Below are 12,975 nucleotides of genomic sequence, written 5' to 3'. Positions count from 1 at the left end.
AGATCTCTGTCTCCATCCACTGGGATGACTCTCTCATTATCACATATAGATCTCTGCCTCCATCCACTGGGATGACTCTCTCATTATCACATATATATCTCTGCCTCCGTCCACTGGGATGACTCTCTCATTATCACATATAGATCTCTGTCTCCATCCACTGGGATGTCTCTCTCATTATCACATATAGATCTCTGTCTCCATCCACTGGGATGTCTCTCTCATTATCACATATAGATCTCTGTCTCCATACACTGGGATGACTCTCATTATCACATATAGATCTCTGTCTCCATCCACTGGGATGTCTCTCTCATTATCACATATAGATCTCTGTCTCCATCCACTGGGATGTCTCTCTCATTATCACATATAGATCTCTGTCTCCATCCACTGGGATGACTCTCTCATTATCACATATAGATCTCTGCCTCCATCCACTGGGATGACTCTCATTATCACATATAGATCTCTGTCTCCATCCACTGGGATGTCTCTCTCCTTATCACATATAGATCTCTGTCTCCATCCACTGGGATGGCTCTCTCATTATCACATATAGATCTCTGTCTCCATCCACTGGGATGACTCTCTCCTTATCACATATAGATCTCTGTCTCCATCCACTGGGATGACTCTCTCATTATCACATATAGATCTCTGCCTCCATCCACTGGGATGACTCTCTCATTATCACATATATATCTCTGCCTCCGTCCACTGGGATGACTCTCTCATTATCACATATAGATCTCTGCCTCCATCCACTGGGATGTCTCTCTCATTATCACATATAGATCTCTGTCTCCATCCACTGGGATGTCTCTCTCATTATCACATATAGATCTCTGTCTCCATCCACTGGGATGACTCTCATTATCACATATATATCTCTGCCTCCGTCCACTGGGATGTCTCTCTCATTATCACATATAGATCTCTGTCTCCATCCACTGGGATGTCTCTCTCATTATCACATATAGATCTCTGTCTCCATCCACTGGGATGACTCTCATTATCACATATAGATCTCTGTCTCCATCCACTGGGATGACTCTCATTATCACATATAGATCTCTGTCTCCATACACTGGGATGACTCTCTCATTATCACATATAGATCTCTGTCTCCATACACTGGGATGACTCTCTCATTATCACATATAGATCTCTGTCTCCATCCACTGGGATGACTCTCATTATCACATATAGATCTCTGTCTCCATCCACTGGGATGACTCTCATTATCACATATAGATCTCTGTCTCCATACACTGGGATGACTCTCTCATTATCACATATAGATCTCTGTCTCCATCCACTGGGATGACTCTCATTATCACATATAGATCTCTGTCTCCATCCACTGGGATGACTCTCTCATCATGTCATATAGATCTCTGTCTCCATCCACTGGGATGACTCTCTCATTATCACATATAGATCTCTGCCTCCATCCACTGGGATGACTCTCTCATTATCACATATAGATCTCTGTCTCCATACACTGGGATGACTCTCTCATTATCACATATAGATCTCTGCCTCCATCCACTGGGATGTTTCTCTCATTATCACATATAGATCTCTGTCTCCATCCACTGGGATGTCTCTCTCATTATCACATATAGATCTCTGCCTCCATCCACTGGGATGACTCTCTCATTATCACATATATATCTCTGCCTCCGTCCACTGGGATGACTCTCTCATTATCACATATAGATCTCTGCCTCCATCCACTGGGATGTCTCTCTCATTATCACATATAGATCTCTGTCTCCATCCACTGGGATGTCTCTCTCATTATCACATATAGATCTCTGCCTCCATCCACTGGGATGACTCTCTCATTATCACATATATATCTCTGCCTCCGTCCACTGGGATGACTCTCTCATTATCACATATAGATCTCTGCCTCCATCCACTGGGATGTCTCTCTCATTATCACATATAGATCTCTGCCTCCATCCACTGGGATGACTCTCTCATTATCACATATAGATCTCTGCCTCCATCCACTGGGATGACTCTCTCATTATCACATATATATCTCTGCCTCCGTCCACTGGGATGACTCTCTCATTATCACATATAGATCTCTGCCTCCATCCACTGGGATGTCTCTCTCATTATCACATATAGATCTCTGTCTCCATACACTGGGATGTCTCTCTCATTATCACATATAGATCTCTGTCTCCATACACTGGGATGACTCTCATTATCACATATAGATCTCTGTCTCCATCCACTGGGATGTCTCTCTCATTATCACATATAGATCTCTGTCTCCATACACTGGGATGTCTCTCTCATTATCACATATAGATCTCTGTCTCCATCCACTGGGATGACTCTCATTATCACATATAGATCTCTGCCTCCATCCACTGGGATGACTCTCATTATCACATATAGATCTCTGTCTCCATCCACTGGGATGTCTCTCTCCTTATCACATATAGATCTCTGTCTCCATCCACTGGGATGACTCTCTCATTATCACATATAGATCTCTGTCTCCATCCACTGGGATGACTCTCTCCTTATCACATATAGATCTCTGTCTCCATCCACTGGGATGACTCTCTCATTATCACATATAGATCTCTGCCTCCATCCACTGGGATGACTCTCTCATTATCACATATATATCTCTGCCTCCGTCCACTGGGATGACTCTCTCATTATCACATATAGATCTCTGCCTCCATCCACTGGGATGTCTCTCTCATTATCACATATAGATCTCTGTCTCCATCCACTGGGATGTCTCTCTCATTATCACATATAGATCTCTGCCTCCATCCACTGGGATGACTCTCTCATTATCACATATAGATCTCTGCCTCCATCCACTGGGATGACTCTCTCATTATCACATATATATCTCTGCCTCCGTCCACTGGGATGACTCTCTCATTATCACATATAGATCTCTGCCTCCATCCACTGGGATGTCTCTCTCATTATCACATATAGATCTCTGTCTCCATACACTGGGATGTCTCTCTCATTATCACATATAGATCTCTGTCTCCATACACTGGGATGACTCTCATTATCACATATAGATCTCTGTCTCCATCCACTGGGATGTCTCTCTCATTATCACATATAGATCTCTGCCTCCATCCACTGGGATGACTCTCATTATCACATATAGATCTCTGTCTCCATCCACTGGGATGTCTCTCTCATTATCACATATAGATCTCTGTCTCCATCCACTGGGATGATTCTCATTATCACATATAGATCTCTGCCTCCATCCACTGGGATGACTCTCATTATCACATATAGATCTCTGTCTCCATCCACTGGGATGTCTCTCTCCTTATCACATATAGATCTCTGCCTCCGTCCACTGGGATGACTCTCTCATTATCACATATAGATCTCTGCCTCCATCCACTGGGATGTCTCTCTCATTATCACATATAGATCTCTGTCTCCATCCACTGGGATGTCTCTCTCATTATCACATATAGATCTCTGCCTCCATCCACTGGGATGACTCTCTCATTATCACATATATATCTCTGCCTCCGTCCACTGGGATGACTCTCTCATTATCACATATAGATCTCTGCCTCCATCCACTGGGATGTCTCTCTCATTATCACATATAGATCTCTGTCTCCATACACTGGGATGTCTCTCTCATTATCACATATAGATCTCTGTCTCCATACACTGGGATGACTCTCATTATCACATATAGATCTCTGTCTCCATCCACTGGGATGTCTCTCTCATTATCACATATAGATCTCTGTCTCCATCCACTGGGATGTCTCTCTCATTATCACATATAGATCTCTGTCTCCATCCACTGGGATGACTCTCATTATCACATATAGATCTCTGCCTCGATCCACTGGGATGACTCTCATTATCACATATAGATCTCTGTCTCCATCCACTGGGATGTCTCTCTCCTTATCACATATAGATCTCTGTCTCCATCCACTGGGATGACTCTCTCATTATCACATATAGATCTCTGTCTCCATCCACTGGGATGACTCTCTCCTTATCACATATAGATCTCTGTCTCCATCCACTGGGATGACTCTCTCATTATCACATATAGATCTCTGCCTCCATCCACTGGGATGACTCTCTCATTATCACATATAGATCTCTGTCTCCATACACTGGGATGACTCTCATTATCACATATAGATCTCTGTCTCCATCCACTGGGATGTCTCTCTCCTTATCACATATAGATCTCTGTCTCCATCCACTGGGATGTCTCTCTCATTATCACATATAGATCTCTGTCTCCATCCACTGGGATGACTCTCATTATCACATATAGATCTCTGCCTCCATCCACTGGGATGACTCTCATTATCACATATAGATCTCTGTCTCCATCCACTGGGATGTCTCTCTCCTTATCACATATAGATCTCTGTCTCCATCCACTGGGATGACTCTCTCATTATCACATATAGATCTCTGTCTCCATCCACTGGGATGACTCTCTCCTTATCACATATAGATCTCTGTCTCCATCCACTGGGATGACTCTCTCATTATCACATATAGATCTCTGCCTCCATCCACTGGGATGACTCTCTCATTATCACATATATATCTCTGCCTCCGTCCACTGGGATGACTCTCTCATTATCACATATAGATCTCTGCCTCCATCCACTGGGATGTCTCTCTCATTATCACATATAGATCTCTGTCTCCATCCACTGGGATGTCTCTCTCATTATCACATATAGATCTCTGCCTCCATCCACTGGGATGACTCTCTCATTATCACATATAGATCTCTGCCTCCATCCACTGGGATGACTCTCTCATTATCACATATATATCTCTGCCTCCGTCCACTGGGATGACTCTCTCATTATCACATATAGATCTCTGCCTCCATCCACTGGGATGTCTCTCTCATTATCACATATAGATCTCTGTCTCCATACACTGGGATGTCTCTCTCATTATCACATATAGATCTCTGTCTCCATACACTGGGATGACTCTCATTATCACATATAGATCTCTGTCTCCATCCACTGGGATGTCTCTCTCATTATCACATATAGATCTCTGCCTCCATCCACTGGGATGACTCTCATTATCACATATAGATCTCTGTCTCCATCCACTGGGATGTCTCTCTCATTATCACATATAGATCTCTGTCTCCATCCACTGGGATGATTCTCATTATCACATATAGATCTCTGCCTCCATCCACTGGGATGTCTCTCATTATCACATATAGATCTCTGTCTCCATCCACTGGGATGTATCTCTCCTTATCACATATAGATCTCTGCCTCCGTCCACTGGGATGACTCTCTCATTATCACATATAGATCTCTGCCTCCATCCACTGGGATGTCTCTCTCATTATCACATATAGATCTCTGTCTCCATCCACTGGGATGTCTCTCTCATTATCACATATAGATCTCTGCCTCCATCCACTGGGATGACTCTCTCATTATCACATATAGATCTCTGCCTCCATCCACTGGGATGTCTCTCTCATTATCACATATAGATCTCTGTCTCCATACACTGGGATGTCTCTCTCATTATCACATATAGATCTCTGTCTCCATACACTGGGATGACTCTCATTATCACATATAGATCTCTGTCTCCATCCACTGGGATGTCTCTCTCATTATCACATATAGATCTCTGTCTCCATCCACTGGGATGTCTCTCTCATTATCACATATAGATCTCTGTCTCCATCCACTGGGATGACTCTCATTATCACATATAGATCTCTGCCTCGATCCACTGGGATGACTCTCATTATCACATATAGATCTCTGTCTCCATCCACTGGGATGTCTCTCTCCTTATCACATATAGATCTCTGTCTCCATCCACTGGGATGACTCTCTCCTTATCACATATAGATCTCTGTCTCCATCCACTGGGATGACTCTCTCATTATCACATATAGATCTCTGCCTCCATCCACTGGGATGACTCTCTCATTATCACATATATATCTCTGCCTCCGTCCACTGGGATGACTCTCTCATTATCACATATAGATCTCTGCCTCCATCCACTGGGATGTTTCTCTCATTATCACATATAGATCTCTGTCTCCATCCACTGGGATGTCTCTCTCATTATCACATATAGATCTCTGTCTCCATACACTGGGATGACTCTCATTATCACATATAGATCTCTGTCTCCATCCACTGGGATGTCTCTCTCCTTATCACATATAGATCTCTGTCTCCATCCACTGGGATGACTCTCTCCTTATCACATATAGATCTCTGTCTCCATCCACTGGGATGACTCTCTCATTATCACATATAGATCTCTGCCTCCATCCACTGGGATGACTCTCTCATTATCACATATATATCTCTGCCTCCGTCCACTGGGATGACTCTCTCATTATCACATATAGATCTCTGTCTCCATCCACTCGGATGACTCTCATTATCACATATAGATCTCTGTCTCCATCCACTGGGATGTCTCTCTCCTTATCACATATAGATCTCTGTCTCCATCCACTGGGATGACTCTCTCATTATCACATATAGATCTCTGTCTCCATCCACTGGGATGACTCTCTCCTTATCACATATAGATCTCTGTCTCCATCCACTGGGATGACTCTCTCATTATCACATATAGATCTCTGCCTCCATCCACTGGGATGACTCTCTCATTATCACATATATATCTCTGCCTCCGTCCACTGGGATGACTCTCTCATTATCACATATAGATCTCTGTCTCCATACACTGGGATGACTCTCTCATTATCACATATAGATCTCTGCCTCCATCCACTGGGATGTCTCTCTCATTATCACATATAGATCTCTGTCTCCATCCACTGGGATGTCTCTCTCATTATCACATATAGATCTCTGTCTCCATCCACTGGGATGACTCTCATTATCACATATATATCTCTGCCTCCATCCACTGGGATGTCTCTCTCATTATCACATATAGATCTCTGTCTCCATCCACTGGGATGTCTCTCTCATTATCACATATAGATCTCTGTCTCCATCCACTGGGATGACTCTCATTATCACATATAGATCTCTGTCTCCATCCACTGGGATGACTCTCATTATCACATATAGATCTCTGTCTCCATACACTGGGATGACTCTCTCATTATCACATATAGATCTCTGTCTCCATCCACTGGGATGACTCTCATTATCACATATAGATCTCTGTCTCCATCCACTGGGATGACTCTCATTATCACATATAGATCTCTGTCTCCATACACTGGGATGACTCTCTCATTATCACATATAGATCTCTGTCTCCATCCACTGGGATGACTCTCTCATCATGTCATATAGATCTCTGTCTCCATCCACTGGGATGACTCTCTCATTATCACATATATATCTCTGCCTCCATCCACTGGGATGACTCTCTCATTATCACATATAGATCTCTGCCTCCATCCACTGGGATGTTTCTCTCATTATCACATATAGATCTCTGTCTCCATCCACTGGGATGTCTCTCTCATTATCACATATAGATCTCTGTCTCCATCCACTCGGATGACTCTCATTATCACATATAGATCTCTGTCTCCATCCACTGGGATGTCTCTCTCCTTATCACATATAGATCTCTGTCTCCATCCACTGGGATGACTCTCTCATTATCACATATAGATCTCTGTCTCCATCCACTGGGATGACTCTCTCATTATCACATATAGATCTCTGTCTCCATACACTGGGATGACTCTCTTTTTATCACATATGAGAAATGTGAGCTCCTATGCTCTCTATGACCTCACGCTCCTCCCCTCCCCCTCCCCGGGACTCTCCCGTGTTGTAAACAAACACGCAGGCCTGCACAGCACAGCGGAAGTGTCATGGGCTGCACATAGTCCGCGGAGTGATCCGCCCCCTCATACACACTCCGCCCCATTCCCCGGCGGAGGGATTCAGACGCGCGGCGTGGGGAGGGTTTAAAGGAGGAAGGAAGCCATTTTGGACCTTCGACTAAGGAAAACGCGAGGCTTGAAAATAGACATTACATAGACCGAACAGTGAGAATACGGAGAGAAACACGGCATTACTACACGGAAGAAGAGCAGAATACGGCGGCGTCGACGATTTGAAGTCCGAACCTTTAGGGTGCGTGTGGTGATGGGGGGAGGGGAGCGCTGCGGAGGGAGCTCTCCGGTCATAGCGGCGGAGGAGAGAGGCGGGTAGGCCTTAGCGGGGTACGCAGTATGTCTTCTATGGGGGTCCCCCGGATTCCTCTAGGGTGGGGGTTGGCTGTGGTTGTTAGGTGACGTGTACTAGGGTCACGGCTGCCGTTGTCAGGCCTACTACGTCATGGAGCGAAGAGGGCCTCTACCTTTCTCTATAGTATTCTGAGGGGGATATCGTACAGGGCCCTTGTCATGTAAGGGTCACCACTATCTGATCGGACGACTGGCTTTGGATCTGCCCGATCTGTAATATGGTAGCCAGGCTGTGTGATCAGACAGGCTTTTCTACTATATAGTTGGTAGATCCAAAGAAGATTGTACGATCAGATTGTAATGTGTGTTCTGATTTAACATTGTACAGCCTCACCTTATTGGCTGTACTCATCTCTGGAGCTGTCAGACAGCACCTCAGTTTGTCCAGCAGTCCAGAGATCTGCGCTCTTCTCTGTGCAGAGCGTCTGGGACAAATCAGAGGGATAGTAATTTTTTTGGCACAGTGCATCACACTGACCCATCCTGGAAGTGCTGCACAGATCAGGGGGATTGTGATTGGTTGGCACAGTGTGTCACACTGACCCATCCTGGAAGTGCCGCACAGATGAGGGGGATTGTGATTGGTTGGCACAGTGCGTCACACTGACCCATCCTGGAAGTGCCGCACAGATGAGGGGGATTGTGATTGGTTGGCACAGTGTGTCACACTGACCCATCCTGTTAGTGCTGCACAGATCAGGGGGTTTGTGATTGGTTGGCACAGTGTGTCACACTGACCCATCCTGTTAGTGCCGCACAGATCAGGGGGTTTGTGATTGGTTGGCACTGGGGCATTCCTACACATTGACCCATCCTGGAAGACCCGCACAGATCAGGGGGATTGTGATTGGTCAGCACTGGTGCAGTGCCTCACACTGACCCATCCTGGAAGTGCTGCACAGATCAGGGGGATTGTGATTGGTTGGCACAGTGTGTCACACTGACCCATCCTGGAAGTGCCGCACAGATGAGGGGGATTGTGATTGGTTGGCACAGTGCGTCACACTGACCCATCCTGGAAGTGCCGCACAGATGAGGGGGTTTGTGATTGGTTGGCACAGTGTGTCACACTGACCCATCCTGTTAGTGCTGCACAGATCAGGGGGTTTGTGATTGGTTGGCACAGTGTGTCACACTGACCCATCCTGTTAGTGCCGCACAGATCAGGGGGTTTGTGATTGGTTGGCACTGGGGCATTCCTACACATTGACCCATCCTGGAAGACCCGCACAGATCAGGGGGATTGTGATTGGTCAGCACTGGTGCAGTGCCTCACACTGACCCATCCTGGAAGTGCTGCACAGATCAGGGGGTTTGTGATTGGTTGGCACAGTGCGTCACACTGACCCATCCTGGAAGTGCCGCACAGATCAGGGATTGTGATTGGTTGGCACAGTGCATCACACTGACCCATCCTTGAAGTGCCACACAGATCAGGGGGATTGTGATTGGTTGGCACAGTGCGTCACACTGACCCATCCTGGAAGACCCGCACAGATCAGGGGGATTGTGATTGGTCAGCACTGGTGCAGTGCCTCACACTGACCCATCCTGGAAGTGCTGCACAGATCAGGGGGTTTGTGATTGGTCCTCAGTGGTGCATTCCTACACACTGATCTGTCCTGGAAGTGCTGCACAGAGGGGGGGGGGGGGGGGTTCCATTTCCTTGCACCATCTGCAGGGGTACAGACAGCTCAGCCGCCCCAGAGGTAAGTACACCAGGGCTAGTGTAAGACCCCTTTCACACATACGGTCCGTTTTTCATCCATCCGTTGACAGCTGTAAAACGGACGTCAATGCATCTCTATGTAAAAACGGATGATCATCCATTAACATCCATTTTCATCCGCTTCCATCAGCGCCCATTCAGACTGGCGCGACACGACTTGCTGGGGAGACCTGTGAAGTTGCGGTGCACAGCGTGCACTGCGACCTCGGCGTGACTTGCAGGGACTTCATATAATTGAAGTCAATGCAAGTCGCCTCCAGGTCGCCCCAAAGTAGTACAGGACCCTTTTTCTAAGTCCGAGCGACTTGTGTCTCTCCTTTTAGAACGGGTCCTGTACTATCAATGGCGACCGACCGCGACTTGTCAGGCGACCAAGTCGCGCTAGTGTGAATGGACCCTCAATGTCTGTTTTTTGGAGTGGATGAATGCTCTATTAGTCAAAAAAAAGGATCGGATGAAAAACGGATACATTTTAACGTAACTGAACGGACCGTATGTGTGAAATCGGCATTTAGTGTGCAGTGTTTTATTTTTATTTTTTTTCTGTAAATGTGAACTTTAAAGCAGGACTTTTCTCTCTCTCTCTCAATCAGCGTTGACAATTTCTACTCCCCATGCCGCTAGCATTAGTAAAAAATGTACTTGTGGTAAACTTTTCTTTTTACATTTCTTCAGTTACCTTCTGGTTTCTAGGCCTAGGCAAATGTCATACATTCCAGGAGTCTTCAGTAGGAGAGGAGGCGCTTCCTCAGCTAAAAGGGCCATTTTCTCCCCTTGGTTTTGATGACTGAGCCGCTTCTCTCTTCACCACCAGCAGCCGTTAGTGTGCAGATACCCCAGTTGAACTCATCCTGCTCCCCCCCCCTGTTTTTTTTCCCTCACTTATTGATATATCAGACTGTTGGAGACACAGAGGATCACACTGATCCTTTCCTGGAAGTGCTGTACAGATCAGGGGGATTGATTGGTCAGCACAGAGCGTCACACTTATCTGACCTGGAAGTGCTGTACAGATCAGAGGGATTATGATTGGTCAGCACAGAGCGTCACACTTATCTGACCTGGAAGTGCTGCACAGATCAGAGGGATTATGATTGGTCAGCACAGAGCGTCACACTTATCTGACCTGGAAGTGCTGCACAGATCAGAGGGATTATGATTGGTCAGCACTGGCGCCGCTCGTCACACTGATCTGTCCAGAAGTGCTGCACAGCGATAAGGGGGTGATTCCAATTCCTTGCACCATCTGCAGGGGTACAGACAGCTCAGCCACCCCAGAGGTAAGTACAGCGGGGTTAGTGGAAGGTGTGCGGTATTTACCATTTCATTTTTCTCTGAATATGAAAACTTTAAATTAGAACTTCACTCTCCATCAACATTGATTATTTTTAATCCCCCCATGCTGCTAGCATCAGTAAGTAGTTTACATGTAAAATTTATTTTCACTTTTTTTTCGTTAATTCCTGGTTTTCAGGCCTAGGCAAATGTCATACATCACATCTTCAGTAGGAGCGGTGGGGTTTTCTCAGCTAAGCACACTCTCCTGCTTGCATACCTGAGCTAAGGGCAGATGGATGCCAGAATGTAAGTGCTGCATGATCTGCCCTTAAAATGGCCAGAGCCAGAAATGCCAGGGGTGTTTTTTTTTAAAGTGATTTCTCAAAAAATAAAGCATGGGGACATGGATGGATGGGGGAGTTTGTTTTTGAATATTAACCACTCACTACCCACCTGCCGCAAATGACGGCGGAGCGGTGTAGCTATTATTATTCTGGGACGCCGTCATATGACGGCGCACCAGAACAGCCTCTCGCTTGCCCCTGGGGCGCGCGGAGCGGCGATCGTGACCGCGTCATGTCCTAGCAACAATGACATGACTCTTTACCCATGTGATCGGCTGTGTCCAATCACAGCCGGTTACATGTAAATGAGGAAGTGCCGTTGTTCGGTGCTCCTCGGCTCACACTCTGAGGCGAGGAGAGCCGATCAGCAGTTCCTCCTCATAGGGGACACATAGAAATGTAATCAGGGCACTGATCACCAGTGCCCGGATTACACAAGAGTGAAATAAAATGCCATCAGTGCCCCTAGTTGCTGCCAGTCAGTGCCTGCTCATCTAGGCACTGATGGTGCCGCCTCAGTGCCACCTATCAGTGCTCATCAGTGTGGCATATTAGTACCTCCCCATAAGTGCCGCCTCATCAGTGCCCAAATTTTTTGTCTTTTTTTCTTTTTGTAAGAAATAAAAAACCATGAGGTGATTAAATACTACCCAAAGAAAGCTCTATTTGTGTGAAAAAAATGATAAAAATTTCATATGGGTACAGTGTGGCATGACCGCGCAATTGTCATTCAAATTGTGAGCGCTGAAAGCTGAAAATTTGCTTGGGCAGGAAGGGAGTGAAAGTGCACAGTAGGCAAGTGGTTAAAAATGAATTAAAACAGCATTTTTTTTGTGGCGCTCAGATGGAGTAATTCTGTTTTAACCACTTGAAGACCAGGCCTCCTGACACTTTCTTTTTTACAAGTTCAAATCAGTATTTTCCCTTTAAAATACTTGGAACACCCAATATATATTTTAGCATGAGACCCTAGATAATAAAATGGTCGTTTCAATTTTGCAACACGCAGAGGTTTTTCAAATGCCTTTTTTTTTTTTTTTAGGGGGGTATAGAATAAACATTTTTAATAAAAAAAAAAAAAAATTATAACCCAATTTTTGGTAAAAAATATGAGATGGCATTACAGAGTAAATAGATGCCTAATGTGTCATGCTGTAAAATTGCACATGCTTGTGAAATGGTGAGACTATGGTACTTAAAATATCACTATATGCGATGCGTTAAATTTTTTTACAGGTTACCAGGTCCTTTAACATTGAAAGCATCAGATTAAAAAAACGCATTGGTCCGATGCTTTCCTCAAAACTTTACATTCACCCTAAACTAGAAGTGACATCATAACGCCTCTCCTGGCC

General features: G+C 45.4%; 1 protein-coding gene across 1 annotated transcript in view; it reads left to right on the top strand.

Moving 5' to 3' along the window:
- Positions 1 to 7,953: 7,953 nt before the first annotated feature.
- DDX6 (DEAD-box helicase 6) overlaps positions 7,954 to 12,975 on the top strand; it is a 141,914-nt gene continuing 136,892 nt past the window's right edge. The window contains exon 1 of the mRNA XM_082273177.1: positions 7,954 to 8,156. The gene's annotated coding sequence lies outside the window, so the exon portion shown is untranslated. The remainder of the gene's footprint in view (positions 8,157 to 12,975) is intronic.

Source organism: Pelophylax lessonae (genome assembly GCF_965119305.1).
Source record: "Pelophylax lessonae genome assembly, chromosome: 12".
NCBI lineage: Eukaryota > Metazoa > Chordata > Amphibia > Anura > Ranidae > Pelophylax > Pelophylax lessonae.
Note: the sequence above shows the minus strand (reverse complement) of the source record. Positions and strands in the feature narration are given on the sequence as shown.